Consider the following 14,473-nt stretch of genomic DNA (forward strand, 5'->3'; position numbering starts at 1 on the left):
ATTTATGTTAATGGGCATATTATATATAAAGATGTAAGTTGTGACAATAACAGCATAAAGGCAGAAGGATGGAGCTGCATAGGAATAGAATTTTTTATACTATCGAAACTAAGTTATTATTAATTCAAATAACTTGCTATAACTTGAAGATGTTAATTGTAATCCCCAGAGTAACCACTAAGAAAATAACTACAAACATATGTAGAATAGGAAATGAGAAGTAAATCAAAATGATACACTACAAAAAATCAATTAAATGTAAAAGAAGGTAGCAATGAAGGAATTAACAAAAAATAATAAGACATGTAGAAAACAAATAGCAAAATGGCAGAGGTAAGTTAAGCAATTACAGTTTGAAGGATTTGGATGAGGACAACAGGAGATAATGATGTCCCTTTTGGATATGTTGGTGTTTGAGGGTTTTTTTTGGACATCAGGAAGGAGAGATCTAGTCAGCATGTGGAACTCAACATTGAGATCTGTTGGTATAGAATTGTAATTCATCAGCATACTCTTCAAAGTTCTCCCCTGGCTGCACATTAGAATCACCTGAGGAGCTTTTAAAAAATACCCGCACATTGACATTTAAAAATAGCTCTCTGGGTGAATGTAACATGCAGCCAAGATTGAGTACCATCACTGTAAGTGTTAACTAAAGCTGTTGGAAGTGGATGTGATCATCAGGGAGAGTATAAATAGACCAGGGGAATGGAGAGGAAATTTCTACTTAGAGTGGAGGAGGGGCTAGATCTCCACTATCCAGTACAGTAGCTGCTAGCCACATGTGCCTATTTAAATTTAAATGAATTTAAAAATTCAGCTCTGCGGTTGTACCAGTCACATTTCAAGCCCTTCATAACCACAGGTGACTCATGGCTACCATATTGGACAGCACAGATATAGAACATTTTCATCATTACAGAAAGTTCTATTGGATAGTGCTAGATGACCCAAATGACTCTTCTACCTCTATAATGTCTATAATACAGAAGACTCATCCAAATTTAGGGAGGAAATGTACGGTATCTATGTTAAAATGTGGGTACTTTCATTTGCATAATACAATTTTATGGCTATGGACATGTTATGTTTTTATTTTTGTAAGCTCTTCAACTCTTTATTCACTTTTATTTGATGTCCAGGGGAGTTATGTAGAACCGCTGGAGGCTGGATTAAATCAATGCTTTTCATCTTCACTAGAATGAAGACATGAGCGAAAAATATATATTTGTCTGCTTCAAGTCACTCAGCTGCATGAGGGTGTTTAAATCTGTTGCTCAACACTCATTATCACTTTGTCTGCATGATGTTCCTTGAAGTAGTCAAGGGAAAGGCAGAATTGGATGACACTGATTACAGCAAATAATAGGCAGTGTAATTGATTAAAAGTCTTGCATCTGATTATTTGTCTTAGGGCTGGCTTTCATCCCAGATCCCACAGGCCATGAGAAATGAGTGTCTGTCCCCTTTCTGTTTCCCCTTCACTTTGGAATCTAAAGTGGAAATGCTCACATAGGAGCTTATTGGCCAAACCCTCGTTAAATGGAGCAGAGGGACTTCTTTAAAAGTTTTTTTATGCTAACAATTAGGGAATCTGTGTGAAGGGTACACAGGACTGTTGTACTGTTCCTACAACTTTTCTATGTGTCTGAAATTATTTTAAAATAAAAATTACAAAATTTTTACTTAAATCAGCAAATCATGAATAATCATTTAAAAAAATCACACAATGTAGTTTGAAATAAATAATTCCATTCTTGTTTTTCCCCATGAATTTTTAAACGTGTTCATCCTGGATTGACATTTTTTTATCCAGTTTTCTTAATATTTTGCAAGAATTTCCCACACATCATTACCCATTATAACAGTCTTTGACTCTTCTGCCCTTCCCACCACCCATTTCCCTTGTGAGGAAGTGGCTCTGCTGGCTGAGATTAAGACAGTATGTTTTACACCATCATATGGTAAAATATCATGCTAAATGGCTACATAATATTTCATTGGGTCAGATCAGGTATACTGTAATGTACTTAACTAGTTTCCAGTCTGGGGATATGTATGATTTCTTCCATTTATCTTGACTGTTATAAATAAAGCTGTGATAGATATTTTTGTATATATTTGTATTTGTATATATTTGTGTATATATATATATTTGTATATAAAGATTTTTCTATATATTCAAAGTTATTTGCTTAGTATAGCTTCCCAGAACTCAAATTACTGGGTGAAAACCAAGCAGCATTATTAAATATACATACTGCTGAACTTCCTTCTAAACTGTTTTATTAATTTACCAGAAGTGGCTTTCTAAAGGGGAAAAATATCAGTAAGTCCAGGAAACAGAAATGGAGCTCAGTTTTCTCATGTATAATGTATAATTGATGATCCAAAGTCCCTTCCCTCTCATATATTTCGAAGAATCTCTGGTTCTGTAACAAATTGGTCACATGTCACGAATAAAGTACATTTAGGATGTTACAACAGATGTTACTTTCATCTTGGGAGGAAGAAAGATTGGGGAAACCTTCAAATAATGTCCTGGCGCTCTCCACAGTAACAGACATCAGGGGCTATATGAACATTTGTCCATTCCTCTGTTTCGGAGAAGGATTTTTATTAAATGGGTCCCAACTTTTACTTGCTAGTTTTTTTCTATTTCTAAAGAAGTGAGGAGATCAGTACCTTGAGAATAGTGGGCACTAATTAAAATTGTAAGACCAAGATTAGCTAAAGTTATTGGGAGGTGTTTAGGAAAGATAGGTGGAAGAGGTAGAACCTGAGCTGGATCTTAAAAGCTAGGTACGATTTAGATAGGTAGATGTGGAAGTTGGGAGAACACTTCTCTTATATGTGGGGTGGGGATGGAAGCCAACGATGGGAATTGGCACTGCCTTGAGTGTGGCAGTGTTTGAGAAGAGAAGGAAGTATGTAGGGGTAGGTAAGATGGGCCTGTTTTTTGGAGAATATTGAGCATCTGGTTGAGAAGCTAGGACTTGATCACATAGGCATCTGGGTATCACTCTGGCTTCTTAAACAGGATGTAATCAAGAAAGTTATATATTATAAGGTGACTCCTATGGCTGTGCAAATTGTAAATTAGAGTAGGAGGCAACGGGACTTTTGCCATAAGATAACGAAGTCCCATCTAGAATGCTGGTAGTCAGAATGGAGAAGAAGAGAAGAATTTTAAAGTTATTTCAAAGGAAGAAAAAACAGGGCTTGGTAATAGACTCTAGGGAATGACATATAGAGAGAACCTCAGTATGATATCCAAGTTTAAGCATGCATGACTAGAAGAGTGATCTTGCTGCTATCCATGTGATTGAGAAAGGCTCTTCACTAGGCTGGATACTAGGACACTGATATTTTCAGGGTAAACTAAGTTTCTGTCAAACAGATTCTATTTCTTCATGACTTCCATTTTACATCAAAGATGCTTATTTTGCCTTCTTTTTGGTCTTCATTTGGCAGTGGCTCTTAGCATTTTAACTTTGTTTCTCTGCCCCAGAGGGTTCTGCCAAGTAATGATCTTAAATGCTTAAATGCACTCAAGAAGTTCTGCTGAGTATTCTCTTATAATGCAGTCTCCTTCAGTGTGACTTTTTGTGACTTTCTCATTTTGCATATTGGGATCTCTAAAACCAGGTCACCCTTGTTGTTACTGAGAGGGTTTTACTTTTGTATAGGATATATTTCCTGCAAAGATGGTTAGCTCTCCACCTTCCTGCCTGCCCCGACATTCAAGATTAGAACTTGAAATATTACAATAGTACAGTTTCAAAAAAAGTTAAAAATTTGGCAGGGGACTTACCTGGAAATAATGGTACATACCTCTATGTGTAAATGGTGCAGTTTAAAGAATAGTGTCCTGGGAACAGGAGGCCTGGATTCTAGTCTCAGCTCTTCCACTAATTTGAAGTATGAACTCAAGCAAGTCACATTACCTCTTCTGAATGTCTGTTTCCTTTTCTGTGAAATGACAGGGATAGAAAAGGTGATTGCTAAGATCAATGTCAGCCCTAAAATCAACTATTTATTAAAACAGTAAATGTTTTCACAGTATTAGCAACATTTATGATACTTAGAGACCACTGGGTTAGATACAGCACCAAGTGTGGGACACATTTATCAGTTAGCCGTGTGTTTACTCCCTAAAGACAGGCAAACTGGATGATTCAGGCTAAAAGAAATGAAGTTTGAGACTCAGTTACTAGTTTGGGCTGTTTTTACAGATGAAACAAACTAGATAATATAGAGTGAATCATGTTTCCCTTTGACACTGGGGTCAGTCCAACGTTATATGCCTGTACTCCTAAGGTAGAATAGAACAGGACTCAAAGATGGGGTTGCACTGATTTTCTGAGGTCTGGGCCTACAGCCTCCTGAGTGTTGATTCCCAGAAATAGCAGTCATACTGCTCAGAGCTATTTTAATGAATCCTAGTGATTTCCATTATAAGGGGAACCAGCCCAAGATCTTTCCTCTAATAGAGACTCCAAGGAATATGTTCTCAGAAGAGAGGGTTTTTCTCCATTGTGCCCCTTCCAAGAATTAAGACTATTGCCAGAGATCTCTATTGTCTATTGATGATCCCCTACGGCTCTGTCACCCACAAGTTAACTTTAGTGCTTCTCAAGTCTGGATAGCAGACCACCTGGAAGTCAGGATGCTATCTGTGGACCTTATAAGATATTGCTATAAATTTAATCCAACTTCTTTAAGCATTTGCATCCATTACCTCAATATGGACTGAGCACCATGTAAATAGAGGGGCATACTAACATATACAAAAGCTCTGCTCAGCATATCTTTCATCTGCTTCAACTCAAGCCCTGTTCCCTCATGCTGTCTATCCTCCCAGCTACCTGTCCTATCCAAACCTTGCTCTCTGGATTAAATGCTGCTGTGAATTGTGTTCTTCTTGGCTGCACAATTTGGCTTCTTTTCAGAATTTTCTGCCTCCAAGACTGCCTCAGGTTACAATTGCCCTGTTTTGCGTCTCCGGCCCTTCGTGCCACCACTTTCCCTTGTGGGGAAGTGGCTCTTAGAGGTGAGACTGAGACAGTATGTTTCATGCCATCAGAGGACTACAAGGAAATTTTCCTAGTAGTTTAAGTGCAGGCACAGGTATGTGACCGTGAAAGAATAAAAGCAAACCATCAATGACACCTGATATGCTTTTCCTAGGTGTCCTTTTTCTACAGGTTCATTTGTTTTGCTGCCTGCTGGCAGTCACTAAAGGATTTAAGAGAAATTTGTGACTGAAAAACCTGAAATGGAAAAAATTTTCCCCATGAACTACTATTGTTTCTGCAAACCAAGGAATGACTGCCACAGATGGATTTTTGTGACAGAACTCCTCGGTGCAAACTGAAGAACATCAGTGATTTGTGGAACCATAATTTGATGAGTTCCAGTTGACTAGAACCTTTTATTAGTGTTATTTATATAATTAGTCATACTGTACTACTTCTTATAGTAAGCAGTTCAGTAAGTTATGTTTTCAACTTACTGTGCAGTATGGGACTTTTATTTATCCTCAAGTTTCCTTGAAAACTAGTATCTTGGGATTTTGTACCTCCCATTAACAAAGTTCCTCTTGGCCGTTGTCTCTCTCAGATGAAATGTGTCTCAGGAGTCAGAAAGCTTTTATGATCTCTCTATAGTTTAAAGATCCCTGATATTTATCTAGAGCTTTATGACTACACAGTTCTTTCACATACATTGTCTCATTCAATTCTTTCACTTACCTTCGCCAACCTCACAGAGTTATCATTTACCTTTTTACATAGATGAATGTTTAAAAAAATTCTGAAGGAGGTAGCATTCACATTCCAACAGCTGTGCAGATGGGGGCAAGCCAGTTCCACCTGTTTCTTGCGTGATATATCTAAATTAATAGACTCCACTCATGGTAGGCATTGAGAGGTTGCCCTGGGTTTGGGATTAGGAGGAAGTGAGGCGGCTTTATCAGGTGACTTGGCCGTGATACTTTTTTTTATTGAGGGGAGGAGTCAGTAGTGTTCTGCCCCTTGAAACTCTGTATCTATTGGGAATTTGCACTACCTGCTTGGTGGATGGGCCTAATACCTTTGCACAGAAATTGCTGATTTATGGTTAGAGCAGTTTGATCTGGCTCTTTGCACTCTTCTTCTTCAAAGGTGTTAAAAAGGTTGCATACATTCTACATATTTATTAATGGGTTATTATACATCACCCATTTATATATATATATATATTTTTTTTTTTTTTTGAGGAAGATTAGCCCTGAGCTAACTACTGTCAGTCCTCCTCTTTTTTGCTGAGGAAGCCTGGCCCTGAGCTAACATCAGTGCCCATCTTCCTCTACTTTGTATGTGGGATGCCTACCTCAGCATGGCGTGCCAAGTGGTGCCATGTCTGCACCCTGGATCTGAACTGACAAACCCTGGGCCGCCGAGAATCAGAGCGTGCGAACTTAACTGCTGTGCCACTGGGCCGGCCCCTATATATATATATATATATTTTTAAATATTGGCACCTGAGCTAACATTTGTTGACAATGTTCTTCTTTTTTTTTTTCCTTTTTCCCCAACTTACCCCAGTACATAGTTGTATATTCTAATTGTGAGGACCTCTGCCTGTGGTATGTGTTACGCCGCCTCACCGTGGCCTGATGAGTGGTACCATGTCCGTGCCCAGGATCCAAACTGGTGAAACCCTGGGCCGCCAAAGTGGAGCACATGAACTTAATCACTCGGCTATGGGGCCGGCCCCTATAATTTTGTTTTTTAATAGTGAGAAAAAATATTATTTTGAACTCAAGTCAAAAATGGCAGTTTCAGCACAAATCCAGGTTTCTATAGCAAATTCTTCTTCCTCATTTTTCTCTGGTTTCTCATTATAGTATTCCTTTTCTCTATTTACATGAACTGCTGAACGTTTTTGCATGGCTACTGTTGTAAGGGTGTTTTATTTTATTTTGTAAGGGTGTTGTAAACCTTTGAAGTTTGTGGATGATCTTGTTGTATTTTGCTTCTTTCAATTTTTTCCCAATATAAGAATGTTGTGGAAGGGATGGGCAAGACAGAACAGTCAGCAGCTCATATGGCATTCCCTGCTAGTGGGTAGTCAGGCCAAGATAGAAGGCACCAGTTACTTTTTTAGTATTTAAAACCCAGTCCCACATGTGGATATGCTGGAGCTGACCTTCTAAAAGACTATGAAAAGGGCAGTTTTGGGGTGTATTCCTACTTTCCTTGTTTAATTTCCCTCCCACATCTAGCCACACTGCTTGCGCCAATCAGAGAGCCTATGGGCCAATGACAGAGGACCTTTTTCTCACTTAGCTGCCTGATATCCATAAAGGTGTTAGCAGATTAAAAGGCTTAAAGTATTACCACTCACAGGAAATACCTTACCATTTTAAAAGGGGATTCTTAGAAATGAAAAAGACTTCAAGATTCATGGTAATGAATTTTTAATGGTAGAATTTTGAGGATAGCTATTTTTGTTCTGGAGAAAAAGAAGGTGGCCAAATACTTGCTTTATGTATTTGTTACAGTGGCCTAACATCCTTGGTAAGCAGGGAGCATACACGCATGTCCCGAGGTAGATGAATTCTGCTCCTTGCATGCCAATTTATAGTGATGCTTCCACAGAGATTCTAATCTCCAGAAATAGAGCCAGTAGACTGCTGCATATGGCTCATACTATCTCACAAGAGCTGATTGTTGAACTTTTAGGAGTTTTGTAAGCTGGTTTCTAAACATACTTATCATTAGAAATTAAACTAAATCAACTTACAATTAAATAAATTATGTTCAAAACAAAGTAATACTTAAAACTCACCACTTTGCAATTATTTTACTGTAATCTATCCTCTTCAGGTTATTTACATCTATTGTATCTCTACAGTGGAAATATTACATATATTAGTAGCTTAAAATTGTCCATAGTGGCAGTATTTACACCACACAAATTGGCAAAATTCTGGAAGTCAGGGCTGAATTTATTGTTTTATTGATGATCCAAACTAAATAAATGATAGCCAATTATACTTCAAAAAACTGGAAAAAATAACGGGGAAAATGTTAATAATACAGATTAAACTTAAAAATATGTCATGTAGAGATTTCTGCTTCTGACCAAAATGGAATAATAGGGACTGAATTTTACCTCCCACTTGGAACAACCAAAAGATGAAACAAAACATATGACACAATGGTTTTTAGGACACTATACATAAGCCAATGAAGGACAGTTGTCCCTGAGAGATGGGAAACAAGTAAGGAGAATTCTATGATTGTCCAAGCTTACTGCCTTGAGAGAGTTTCCAGGCCATGGTACAGGGAGAGGGAACTGAAGAGGAGACTGGTGAACTCCCTGTAATGAGGAGCTAGAGCTAAGAGCCAAGGGAAACCAAGGTAGCTAGTGATCACAGGATATAGTATTGGATAAGAAAGGGAGTTTCATGGAGCGAGAACTCCATATATCTGCTTAGGGTGCCTCATAGGTATTAAGGAGAATACTGATCAGTACATGTATATGAGAAGACAGTACAAAGCTGGAGAAAGAACCACTTGAGGGATTAGATGTAAAATTACCTGGTGCTCATACAGAAAGGGGAATTAGATCTTATTGCCACTAGCCAGACTGGAAACCTTCATACATTATAGGGCACTAGGGAGAAAGGTCTTACCTAGGTTGTTGGAAATAACTAGCCCTAGACTAAACAGATCTCTGGTTCCCTATAAAAAAATTTTAAAAGGAAGACTGGAAAGGATTGTTCTGTTTCCAGGTATCCTACCTATGTCCCTAACAAAGCTGAAGAATATTTATAGGAATATGAAAATACCCAGCATGGGAGAAGCACTTCTGGCATGGTGGCTTAAGGACTTCTGAAAATATGATCCTCCGTAAAATCAATGAGAACACTGGGAAAAAAATTATTAAAAGTGACATTTTCAGAACTCTGGAAATTAATCAGAGGCATGCAACAATTTGAGAATCATTTATTCCAGAAAAACAGCTAAATCTCAGTAGAAACAGAATGCATTTCACTTGCTCTAGTCCCATTGCATACTCGAAAGATTTATGGTAGCCTTGAAAACCTATCTGCAATGTCAGAACCACAGTAACTGAAAAAAATCAGCAGTTTAGTTGCCATTTCAGATGACAGAATGGGTTGGATGTCCATAAAGGCCCATCCTCTGAGAATTATCACTATTTGACCTGTCTGGTAAATCTCTGGAAAAGCTCCATTCTCAGGGTTTGTCTTTATTTGACCTTGCTTCAGAGCTTTCTCAATGAAGAAAACCCTCTCCCCAGGCTGTCCAAAAAAATTATCTACAATTGTTTAATACTATAGTTCCCTGAGGCAGTTAGGGCAAACAAGAGTCTGGCCAAAAACTTATAAGGAAAATATGGGGAATGAGCTGTTGATAAAGGGCTTTGAAGAGCTCTCAAATTTTCCTTGGACTCTAAAATGTGTTACACATATGCAGTGCTGTGTGTATGTGAAGAAAAGATCTGAGAAGGGCCTAATCTCTCATATAGGACTGACCTTGTGTCTCTGCACAATCAAGAAGTTAAGGTTAAGGCATAATTGTTAACTGCCTGCCAGGGCATTGAAGGCTTGCCCCAACACAGAGCCCCTTGGCAAAAGCTGAGAGAATTAGTAGTTCAGGGCATTTAAGGAAATCTCTGTCCAATCATTAACTGACCACTAAGCTAACTGAGCAGAGACTTCAGTGGCTACACACAACACAGAATAGAGACTTTACAGAATTAGTCCAGGAAATTCACTAAATAAGCAAACAACAGCAACAAAAGACAACAGTAAACAACAACAGCAACAAACACTGGATAGGGGAGTAATATGACTTCCACAGCTGCAACACTATATTATTTGAAATGTCCAGTTTTCAACAAAAATTTCTGGACACATAAAGGAATAGCACAGTATGGCCTATATACAGAAAAAAAACCAGTCAATAGAAAATGAACATAGTTAGAATTAACGTAGTTAAAATGTCCATACTTCGTAAAGCAATCTATAGATTCAATGCAATCCCTATCAAAGTTCCAAGAACATTTTTTGCAGAAATAGAACAAAGAATCCTAAAGTTTATATGGAGCAACAAAAGACCCCAAATAGCCAAAGGAATCCTGAGAAAACAGAACAAAGGGGGAGGCATCACACTTCCTGATTTCAAAATATACTACAAAGCTATAGTAACCAAAACAGCATGGTACTGGCACAAAAACAGACATACAGATCAATGGAACAGAATTGAGAGCCCATAAATAAACCCACATATCTATGGACAGCTAATTTTTGACAAGGGAACCAAGAACATAAAGTGGAGAAAGGAGAGTCTCTTCAATAAATGGTGTTGGGAAAATTGGACAGCCACATGCAAAAGAATGAAAGTAGACCATTATCTTACACCATGCACAAAAATCAACTCAAAATGGATTAAAGACTTGAATGTAAGACCCGAAACCATGAAACTTCTAGAAGAAAACACAGGCACAATGCTCTTCAATATCAGTCTTAGCAGCAGTTTTGCAAATACCATGTCTGCCCAGGCAGGGGCAACAACAGAAAAAATGAATAAATCAGACTACATCAAACTAAAACTCTTCTGCAGAGCAAAGGAAACCATCAACAAAACGAAAAGACAACCTAGCAATTGGGAGAAGATATCTGAAAACCATATATCAGATAAGGGGTTAATATCCAAAATATACAAAGAACTCATACATCTCAACATCAAAAAAACTAACAACCCAATTAAAAAATGGGCAAAAGATCTGAACAGAGATTTATCCAAAGAAGATATACAGATGGCCAACAGGCATATGAAGAGATGTTCAACATCATTAACCATCAGGGAAATACAAATCAAAATTACAATGAGATATTACCTCACTCCCATCAAAATGGCTATAATTAATAAGACAGGAAACAATAAGTGTTGGAGAGGCTATGGAGAGAAGGGAACCCTCATACACTGTTGGTGGGAGTGCAAATTGGTGCAGCCACTATGTAAAACAGTATGGAGTTTCCTCAGAAAATTAAGAATAGATCTACCATATGATCCAGCTATTCCACTGCTGGGTATTTATCCAAAGAACTTGAGAACACAAATACATAAAGATACATTCACCCCTATGTTCATCACAGCATTAGTAACCATAACCAAGACTGGGAAGCAACCTAGGTGCCCATGAAGGGACGAATGGATAAAGAAGATGTGGTATACAATAGAATACTACTCAGCCATAAGAAATGATGAAATCCAGACGTTTGTGACAACATGGATGGACATTGAGGTTATTATGCTAAGTGAAATAAGTCAGAGGGAGAATGTCAAATACTGTACAATTTCACTCATAAGTAGAAGATAAAAACAACAGCAAACACATAACAACAGAGGTTGGATTGGTGGTTACCAGAGGAGAAGTGGGGAGAGAGGAGGGTACAAGTGGTGTTTAGCCACATGTGTGTGGTGATGGATTATAATTAGTCTTTGGGTGGTGAACATGATGTAATCTACACAGAATTTGAAATATATTATCATGTACATGTGAAAGTTATATAATGTTATCCAATGTTACTGCAATAAAAATAAATTAGGAAAAAAAAGTAAATGTCCCAAAGGAGGCCCAAGAACTGGACTCCTAGAGGAAGACTTTAAGTCAGCTATTATAAATATATTAAATGAACTGAAAAAAAGTCTAAAGAATTAAAAGAAAGTATGAGAATACTGTCTTACTGAACAATCAACATCAATAAAGAGATAGGAATTACAAAAACACCATAAAGTTTGAAATTGAAAAGTACAATAACTGAAATGAAAAGTCCACTAGAGGAGCTTAACAGCAGATTTTGAGCTGACCAAAAAAGAATCAGTGTATGTGAAGATAGGTCAGTTGAAATTATTTAGCATGGGGAACATAAAGAAAATAAGAATGTGGAAAAGTGAACAGAGCCTCAGAGACTTGTAGGACACCATCAAGTGCACCAACATACACATAATAGTAGTCTCAGTACTAGAGAAGAGAGAGAAAGGGGCAGATGGAATATTTAAAAATAACGACCAAAACTTTCTCAAATTTTATGGGAAAACATTTATCTACACATCCAAGAAACTCAGCAAAATTCATGTAGATTAACCTCAAAGAGATCTACACTTAGACACACTATAATCAAAATGTCAAAAGACAAAGAGAGAATCTTGAAAGCTGCAAGAAAGAAGTGACCTATTACATAATGTTTCTTCAACAAGATTAATGACTGACTTTTCATCAGAAACAGTTGAGGCCAGAAGGTAATGGGAGACATAGTCAAGGTGCAGAAAGAAAAAGACTGTCAATAGAGAATTTTATATCCAGTAAAACTATCCTTCAAAAGTGAAGGAGATATGAAGACTTTCCCAGATAAACGGAGACTGATGACTGATTAGACCTGATTAGACTAGAAACAACAAAGGGATTCCTTCAGGAAGAAATAAAAGGATACTATACAGTAACTTGAATGTATATGAAAGAATAAAGAATATAATTAAAAGAACTACAGAGGTAAATTAAAAGACAGTATAAATCTATGTTAGTTGTAACATTTTTGTTCTCCTTTTTGATTTAAAACAAAAGTTCATAAGTCAATTATTATAAAAGTATGTTGATGGGCTGATAATGTATGATATATGTAATTTGCATGATAATAGCTGAAAGGAGAGTGGAGGGAACAGAGGTATATTGGAAGAAAGTTTGTATTACTATTGAAATTAAGTTGGTATTAATCCATATTAATTTTTTAAAATTAAGATGTAAACGCCTTAGAGCAGCCACCAATAAAATAACTCAAAATATAGTAAATGAAACAGAAGAGAATTAAAGTAGTACACTAGAAAATATCAATTCAACACAAAAAGGGCATTAATGGAGGAATAGAGGAACAAAAAAGATATGATACATAGAAAACAAATGGAAGACTGACAGACAATAAACTCTACTTTATTAGTAATGACATTAAATGTAAATGCATTAAACATTTCAAATAAAAGGCAGTAATTGGCAGAATGGAAGAAAAACATATCCAACTATATGCGTGTGTATAAGAGACACACATTAGATTCAAAGACACAAATAGGTTGAAAGTAAAAGGGTCAAAAAAGATATACCACTGCAAATAATTACATAAAGGGAGCTGGCTATACTAATATTACATAAAAATGGCTTTAAAACAAAACACATTTCTAAAGAGAAAGAAGTAGTTTTATAATGAAAGGGTCATGAAGATACAGCAATTATAAACATATATGTGTCTAATAAGAGAGTACCAAAAGACATGAAGCAACAACTGACAGAGGTGAAGACAGAAATAGAAAATTGTTGTCAACAATAATAGAGTTATTAATATTATACCCCACTTTCGATAGTGGATAGAAGAAGGAGAAAGAAGATTAACAGGGAAATAGAACATTTGAATAAGACTAAAAACAAACTAGACCTAACAGTCATCTATAGTATACCCCACACAACAACAGCAGAATGCACACTCTTCTCAAGTGCATATGGAGCATTCTCTGGGACAGATCATATACCTGGCCATAAAATAAGACTCAGTAGATTTAAAAGGATTGAAATAATAAAAACTATGTTCTCTAAGCACAATGGAATTATATTAGAAATCAATAGAAATGGAAATTTAGGAAATTCACAAATATGTTAATATTAACACATTTCTAAGTAAGCTATTGGTCAAAGAATAAATCATAAAAGAAATAAGAAAATACCTTGAGATGAATGAAAATGAAAATACAGCATACCAAAATATATGAGATTCAGCTAATGTAATAACTCAAAGGAAATTTATAGATATAAGCCACTACATTATAAAAGAAGAAAGATCTCAAATAAATAACCTAAAATTCCACCTTAAGAAAATAGAAAAAATAAGAGGAAACTAAACACGAAGGAAGCAGAAGGAGGAGAATAATAAAGATTAGAGGAGATACAAATAGACAATAGAAAAACCATGGAGAAAACAAACAAAACCAAAAGTTGATTCTGTGAAAAGATTAACAAAACTGACAAAATTTTCACTACATTGAGCAAGAAAAATATTGAGAAGGCTCAAATTCCTAAAATCAGAAAAGAAAGAGGTGACGTAACTACCAACTTACAGAAATACAAAGGATTATAAAGGAATACTGTGGACAATTGTATGCACTGATGGTCAATTTTTTTTTAATTTAATTTTTTTTTTTTTTTTGCTGAGGAAGATTCGCCCTGAGCTAACATCTGTGCCAATCTTCCTCTATTTTGTATGTGGGTTGCCACCACAGCAACCTGGGCCACTGAAGTAGAGTGCACCAAACTTAACCTCTAGGCCATGGGGCTGGCCCCACATGTGATGGTCACTTTTATGTGTCAACTTGACTAGGCCACAAGGTGCCCAGACATTTGGTTAAACATTATT

At 36.7% G+C, this 14,473-nt stretch overlaps 1 protein-coding gene across 1 annotated transcript in view; it reads right to left on the bottom strand.

Moving 5' to 3' along the window:
• The window catches only part of TRPC5 (transient receptor potential cation channel subfamily C member 5), a 270,889-nt gene that overhangs the window by 154,361 nt on the left and 102,055 nt on the right, over nucleotides 1-14,473 (bottom strand). The window contains exon 2 of the mRNA XM_005614425.4: nucleotides 3,835-3,972. The gene's annotated coding sequence lies outside the window, so the exon portion shown is untranslated. The remainder of the gene's footprint in view (nucleotides 1-3,834; nucleotides 3,973-14,473) is intronic.

Source organism: Equus caballus, chromosome X, assembly GCF_041296265.1.
Source record: "Equus caballus isolate H_3958 breed thoroughbred chromosome X, TB-T2T, whole genome shotgun sequence".
NCBI classification, from domain to species: domain Eukaryota; kingdom Metazoa; phylum Chordata; class Mammalia; order Perissodactyla; family Equidae; genus Equus; species Equus caballus.